Source organism: Rutidosis leptorrhynchoides, chromosome 5 (assembly GCF_046630445.1).
Source record: "Rutidosis leptorrhynchoides isolate AG116_Rl617_1_P2 chromosome 5, CSIRO_AGI_Rlap_v1, whole genome shotgun sequence".
In the NCBI taxonomy this organism is placed as follows: Eukaryota; Viridiplantae; Streptophyta; class Magnoliopsida; order Asterales; family Asteraceae; genus Rutidosis; species Rutidosis leptorrhynchoides.
Window position 1 is genome coordinate 41,107,526 of NC_092337.1, and position 8,332 is coordinate 41,115,857.

Consider the following 8,332-nt stretch of genomic DNA (forward strand, 5'->3'; position numbering starts at 1 on the left):
AGGCTAGATCACAACTCAAAGTATATATATTTTTGGAATCAACCTCAACCCTGTATAGCTAACTCCAACATTACTGCATATTGAGTGTGTATGGTTGTACCAAATAATATATATACATGGGTCGATATGATATGTCAAAACATTTGCTTACGTGTCTATGGTATCCCAAGATTACATAATATATTAGAATACATGTATAATACAATATAAGTTAGCTAGGATATGATTTGTATAGATTTGTTAAACATTTCTCGTAGCTAAAATAATCAAAAAATATCCAATCTTGTTTTACCCATAACTTCTTCATTTTAAATCCGTTTTGAGTGAATCAAATTGCTATGGTTTCATATTGAACTCTAATTTAAGAATCTAAACAGAAAAAGTATAGGTTTATAGTCGGAAATTTAAGTTACATGTCAATTACTAAAGAGGTAGTCATTTCCGTCGAAAAATGACATCTTGATGACCATTTTGGAAAACATACTTTCACTTTGAGTTTAACCATAATTTTTGGATATAGTTTCATGTTCATAAGAAAAATCATTTTCCCAGAAGAACAACTTTTAAATCAAAGTTTATCATAGTTTTTAATTAACTAACCCAAAACAGCCCGCGGTGTTACTACGACGGCGTATGTCCGGTTTTACGGTGTTCTTCGTGTTTCCAGGTTTTAAATTATTAAGTTAGCATATCATATAGATATAGAACATGTGTTTAGTTGATTTTAAAAGTCAAGTTAGAAGAATTAACTTTTGTTTGCGAACAAGTTTAGAATTAACTAAACTATGTTCTAGTGATTACAAGTTTAAACCTTCGAATAAGATAGCTTTATATGTATGAATCGAATGATGTTATGAACATTATTATTACCTCAAGTTTTCTAGATAAAGCTACTGGAAATGAAAAAAATGGATCTAGCTTCAAAGGATCCTTGGATGGCTTGAAAGTTCTTGAAGTAGAATCATGACACGAAAACAGTTCAAGTAAGATTTTCACTCGAAATAAGATTGTTATAGTTGTAGAAATTGAATCAAAGTTTGAATATGAATATTACCTTGAATTGGAAAGATAACCTACTTTAAATAACAAAGGTTCCTTGATCTTAGATGATTACTTGGAATGGATTAGAAAGCTTGGAAGTAGACTTGCAAACTTGGAAGTATTCTTGATTTTTATGAAACTATACTTATGGAATTTATGAAGAACACTTAGAACTTGAAGATGGAACTTGAGAGAGATCAATTAAATGAAGAAAATTGAAGAATGAAAGTGTTGTAGGTGTTTTTGGTCGTTGGTATATGAATTAGATATAAAGGATATGTAATTTTGTTTTCATGTAAATAAGTCATGAATGATTACTAATATTATTGTAATTTTATGAGATATTTCATGCTAGCTGCCAAATGATGGTTCCCACATATGTTAGGTGACTCACATGGGCTGCTAAGAGCTAATCATTGGAGTGTATATACCAATAGTACATACATCTAAAAGCTGTGTATTGTACGAGTACGAATACGGGTGCATACGAGTAGAATTATTGATGAAACTGAACGAGGATGTAATTGTAAGCATTTTTGTTAAGTAGAAGTACTTTGATATGTGTCTTGAAGTCTTTAAAAAGTGTAAGAATACATATCAAAACATAACATGTATATACATTCTAATGGAGTCGTTAAGTCTTCGTTAGTCGTTACATGTAAGTGTTGTTTTGAAACCTTTAAGTTAATGATCTCAATTAATGTTGTTAACCCAATGTTTATTATATCAAATGAGATGTTAAATTATTATATTATCATGATATTATGATGTATGAATATCTCTTAATATGATATATACATTAAAATATCGTTACAATGATAATCGTTACATATAAGTCTCGTTTCGTAATTCTTGAGTTAGTAGTCTTGTTTTTACATATGTAGTTCATTGTTAACACACTTAATGATATATTTAAATATCATTTTATCATGTTAAATATAGTGTATCAATATCTTAATATGATACATATATATTTAGTAGACGTTATCATAACGATAATCGTTATATATATCATTTCGAGTTTCTTAACTTAGTAATCTCATTTCTTATGTATATCACACATTGTTAATATACTTAGTGAGATACTTACTCATTATAATCTCATGTCAACCATATATATATGTCTATATATACCACAACATGTAGTTTTTACAATTTTGTAACGTTCGTGAATCGCCGGTCAACTTGGGTGATCAATTATCTATATGAAACTTATTTCATTTAATCAAGTCTTAACAAGTTTGATTGCTTAACACGTTGGAAACATTTAGTCATGTAAATATCAATCACAATTAATATATATAAACATGGAAAAGTTCGGGTCACTACAAATAACATGCATATTACGTTGTCGTGGGACTAGTTCCCATGTCTTATTATCAATCAAAGCTTGATATTCATTGGTCATGGCACGACACCAATTAATATCAGCAAGAGAAAGTTTAGGATTAGATGGGATAGGTGAAATGGAGGTGGAGGCAGATAGATTAAATGGGATTTTTGGTTTAAAGGTACCGGTCATGGAGCGAGTAATTATTGTACGGGTAGGTGCAACAGTGGGAAGTTGAGATGCTTGTTGAGACGAGATAGGATCGGTAGCAGAAGGTGGCGAGGTCATGTCATTGGAGACTGGGCTTGGTCCAGGAGAAATAGGTGAATGTAGTGGGCTAGGTGGTGAGAGCCCAAGAGGAGAAGCGTGGGGTGACGGGCTGGAGGATAATTGAGAGAGAGAGAGAGATTGGACTTGATTTAGTGGTGGTGAATTGGGCCGTGTAGTAGGCTCATTATGGGGTGATGTAGGAGACAGAAATAATGGGTTTACAAGATCGGTAAGGAATTGATAATGAGTGGGATTTTGGGAGTTAGTGGAGGAGAATGGGAAAGTTATTTTGTTAAAGATGACATGACGCTAGAGTATGATTTATTAGTAGCTAGATCATAACACTTATAGCCACGATGATTTTTAGGATAACCGAGAAAAACACAAGGGGTAGAGCGAGATTGGAGTTTATTAATGGTGGTAGCCGAAAAAAGAGGGTAACATAAACAATCGAAGACCTTGAGATGGTTGTATTCGGGAATGCGATTGTAGAGCTTGGTGGTTGGAGTAAGGTTGTTTATTGTTTTATTGGGTAAGATGTTGAGCAAGTATGCGGCCATTTCAACAGAATGTGGCCAAAAATGGGCGGGAACGGACGCATGAGTCATGATGGTGCGCATGATGTTATTGATGGCACGAATCTTTCTCTCGGCTTTACCGTTTTGAGAGGATGTATAAGGACAAGAAAAATGAAAAACCATGCCATGTTGTTTGCAATAATTATGAAAGAGATGATTGTTATATTCCATGCAATTATCACATTGAAACGCTTTAATAGTCTTTTCAAATTGAGTTTTAATGAGGGTTTGGAAGGTAAGAAATATATCATAGACTTGAGATTTATTATTGAGTGGCATGGTCCATAGGAAGTTTGTATAATCATCTAAAAACAAAATATAGTATCGATGACCTGCATGACTAAGTACGGGTGAAGTCCATAAATCACTATGTATAATATCAAAAGCATTTAATGTAGAATTATTGGAAGAATAAAAAGGTAAACGAACATGTTTGCCAAAAATACATGATTGACAAAAGGAAGATTTATTTGGTGGATTACATTGTATGTAATCTTTATTGCTAATAGATTTAATGATATTGACGCCCGGATGACCTAAGCGTTGATGCCGCAAATCTGATGAAGAAACAGAAAAAGCAGAATGCAGGGGAGTTGTTTGCAACTGTGGAAGAGGATAAAAATCACCCGTACTGTTACATCGCGTTATGTGAGTTCCTGTCGGATAGTCCTTCAAAGTAAAACCAAAAGAATCAAATTCAATAGAAATACAGTTATCAGTGGTCAAACAACGAACAGATATTAAGTTTTTAATAAGTTGTGGGGCATGAATAACATTAGAAAGATAAAGAGGTTGATTGGGATTTATAGGGATAGAGGTGTGACCTATCACGACCCGAAAATTTCGGTCAAATTTAAACTCTGATAACTCCGACAAGATAAGAAAATTGATGTGTTGCATTAAAATGTTTTCATACATTTAATTAACCTTTGGACTTTACCCTACGATTCACGAACCACCTATAATTTAAAACTCGAACCCGTCATGATTTATATATGATTTTACTCTCTTAAACGAAGACGTTTTATGATATAATAATTTCTATTATTATTACCTTTTAATAAAATGATTTTGAATATAATTAGTTCTAGAAAACTAAATTTTATAATATTTATATACGAAATGATAAAAATTTACTATTGAATGATGCAATTTCAAATTAAAAATTTTACATATGTAATCGTTTTATTTTTATGATGTAATTTTTTTAATTTATAAGAAAAACGTAACTAAATAAAAGATGTACAAGTTATAAAGCACAACGTACAACAATGTAATTTAAATAGTTGAATCAAAATTAATTCATTTACTATTCATATGAATAGTAAATAAACCGAAAATAATTAATTTACTATTCACATGAAAGCGACATGATAGAAATTATTAATTATAAGTTACATAATATACCCCTAAAGTATTTGAGAAATACGACTTTAAAAAAAATTTACGATTCATTTTATTCAAATTTTATTATTATATTATTATATTTTATTTCAATATTATTATATTTATTATATTATTATATTTAAATTAATGTTATATTATATATCTTTGTCCAGTCAAAACTAGGAAAACACATATTACGCGTACAAACTTTATAAACGAATCTTTTTACAACTAATTTTATAAAGTTTAAGACCAAAACAGATAAATATATATATATATATATATATATATATATATATATATATACATATATATATATATATATATATATATATATATATATATATATATATATACATATATATATATATATACAAATATAAAAAGTGGAATTTTTACTCATACTTTTAATCGTCAATTATTAACAACAGAGTACGAAATACTGGTCCGTGAAAACTGTCGGTAGAAGTGACAAAATGAATTTCACATGTTTTTTTTAAATTATTATTATATTATTACTTTATTATATTACTTTATTTATATTATTATATTATTATATTTTATTTCAAAATTATTATATTATTATTTTATTAATCTACATATATGAATGATCACAAATAAATTCACACAACTTCAGTTTCTGATACAATTCATTTTCACATAGAAATAGATATTTACTCCGTATTATTATTATTATTATTATTATTATTAATAATACACATAAAATACTACGACGGGGTTATGTTCAAGTGATTTCAAACGGGTTTTTAAATGGGTTATAGCTAAGGAGGTTATGGGTAATGATCGGGGTTATTGTTCGTGAATCAAAGGCCAACCTTGCATTTGTCATCTCCGTTGCGTCTGCATACTTTTCCTGCAATATTGAACCACAATATTGATGCGTGAGTTTCATATGCTCCCTTTTTAATTGCTTTTGTAATCAATATTTTTGGGCTGAGAATACATGCACTTTATTTTAAACGCAATGGATACGAGCACATACTTAATTCTACACTGAGTTTGAACCAAAAATTCCTTAGCTTTGGTAACTAGTAGCTGCCGGTTATAAGAACTGGTGGGCGCGAATAGTTGTATATGGATCAATAAGGCTTGACATCCCTGTCCGTTCCAGGTATAGAGACCCTAGCCTGAACTATAAAGCGGACGTATGCTATTTGAGTTTAGTACACGTTGGTTTGCGTGTATTGTACATGTTGGTTGCATGTATGTTAAAACAGGGGTACTTATTATATATACGTTAAGTTTAGTTACCAGGGTGCTTTTCGTAGAATATTTTGATAAACGTTTTGGATGAAACAACTAAAATCTTGTGGTCCACCTTTATATACAAATTATGCGCAACATTAAAACTATGAACTCACCAACCTTTGTGTTGACACTTTTAAGCATGTTTATTCTCAGGTTCCTAGAAGTCTTCTGCTGTTTGCTTATACGTTATACAAGCTATGTGCATGGAGTCATACATGCTTTATTCGAGAAAACTTTGCATTCAAAAAATCATCACCATGTATCTTATTTTGACTGCATTGTCAACGGATGTATTATTGTAAACTATTATTTACGGTGATTGTCTATATGTAGAAATCATCAGATGTCGAAAACCTTGGAATTAGATATTCATTTATGGTGTGCCTTTTCAAAAGAATGTAATGTTTACAAAACGTATCATGTAGAGGTCAAAACCTCACTATGAAATCAATGAATAACGTACTGCGTCAATAGCAATTTAGGCGGGTCGTTACAGTTGGTATCCGAGCTTGAGGTCATAGGAAACCATAATTTGCATTAGTGTGTTTAACTGGTAATTGTTAGGATGCATTAGTGAGTCTGGACAATGACCGTATTTGTTTTTACCGATTTTTGCTTATCATTTCTTGTCGGAAATTACATACTTATTATTCTTAAGTCTAGACACATTTTCCTGCATTTATTGCATAGATAGTGTACAGACGAATTCATATCTTAGCATATCTGTTACTGTAAACTTTTCCTGACATCTTTCAAAGATTCCTCCGTAAATTATGGGATTTTGATATTATATATACATATGTAAATTATGTATTGAAGAATACCAATCTAAGTCCTATAATTTATTTCATATCAAAAATCATTTTCCTGATTATACAAGATAGATCCCGCATCCAGTTCGAGTTCCTCAGATTCCGACAGCTATTCCTATATGGATTTCTACCTGAGCTCCGAAAGCAGCATAACCGGAATGGATCAACCAATTAGCCATCATCTATTATGGATGAATTGGGGATGGGTTCGTAATCTACTTAATCATAGGAGACAGGAAGAAGTTGATCCTTTCCATCCACCACATTTCCCTCTGGGAGAAGAATCTGAAGCACTTACCAGCGAACCAATCCGTAACACCATTTTCACCCTCATTTCCAGAATAGCTCGCAACGATTACATAACATCTACTATTTTAAATCTTATTCATTCGCTCATTCGAACTGTCAATCATCCCAGTGTAATAGAAGAAGTCAACGATCTTCGCGCTCGAGTAGTGGCGTTGGAGAATATGGTGTGAAGATTACAAGCACCAGCAACAACACCAGTACCACCAACAACGTCCACATCGCAAGCCTCAATACCACAAGAACCAGCTGCATCACCGGCATCAACAGTACCACCATCATCAACACCAACAGTATCATTACCACCACCAACAACCACATCCACATCACACGCATCAACATCACAATCTGTACCTCGGGCATCAACATCATACGCACCATAGGTACCAAGGAGTACCAACAACAACAACAAATGATGAAGTATTAATTCATTATTTCATTGAAGAAATTTTCTGCAGAGAATATGTAATTTCTAAAATTTTTAGAGATTACTTATTCTAGTTCTAAACGTAAACCAGATGAGTAGATGTATAGAGATGATAGAGGAAACCCTGACAAGAATGGTGCGTGATTTACAAGCTTGACTTATTGTACAAGCGCCACCAGCGGTATCACCAGCATCACCATCAATATCACTAACACCAGCAACACATGTAGCACCACAAGCTCCACCAGCTCCATAACCACCGACGATATCGACACCACAATTACCAATGGGTATATTGAAATAACAAGTTATGAAGTATTAACTCATTGTTTCCAAAGAATTTATATATTATATATATATATGAATTTTGGAAACCATGATATATCTTTTCGTACTAAGCTATTACGTGTGAATTTTAAAGAGTAGATACTACTCGGTAAATTCATATTACTAATATGCTATGACGTACATCCTTCATTAAACGACTTAACCATCTTTAACTACAATCTCTGTTTCAACTCAATGAATTCCATTTCATAATAAACCAAGCGTATTAATCAATTACATGTTTGATTTTACACTTTCATCTTCAATGTATTCGAAACTTTCTAGAAAACAGCATTCGTACCTTGCGAAGTTCACAAAATTCCACAAGCACTAATATCCTTCACCGAGGAATGTCAATAAGAATAGATAATGAAGTATTGATGACATTAGTCAAATACTCCGCGAAGATTATGTAATCTCTAATGTTTTAGAGATTATTCATTTCTAGTTCCAGCCGAAAATCAAATGAGTTTAATAGTATATTAACTCATTAAATATGTATTACATCTGAAGAAAGTATACATATATATATATATTTTCATAAAGACTGTAGTAAAATTCTATTGTACAAAAATATTAATTGTGA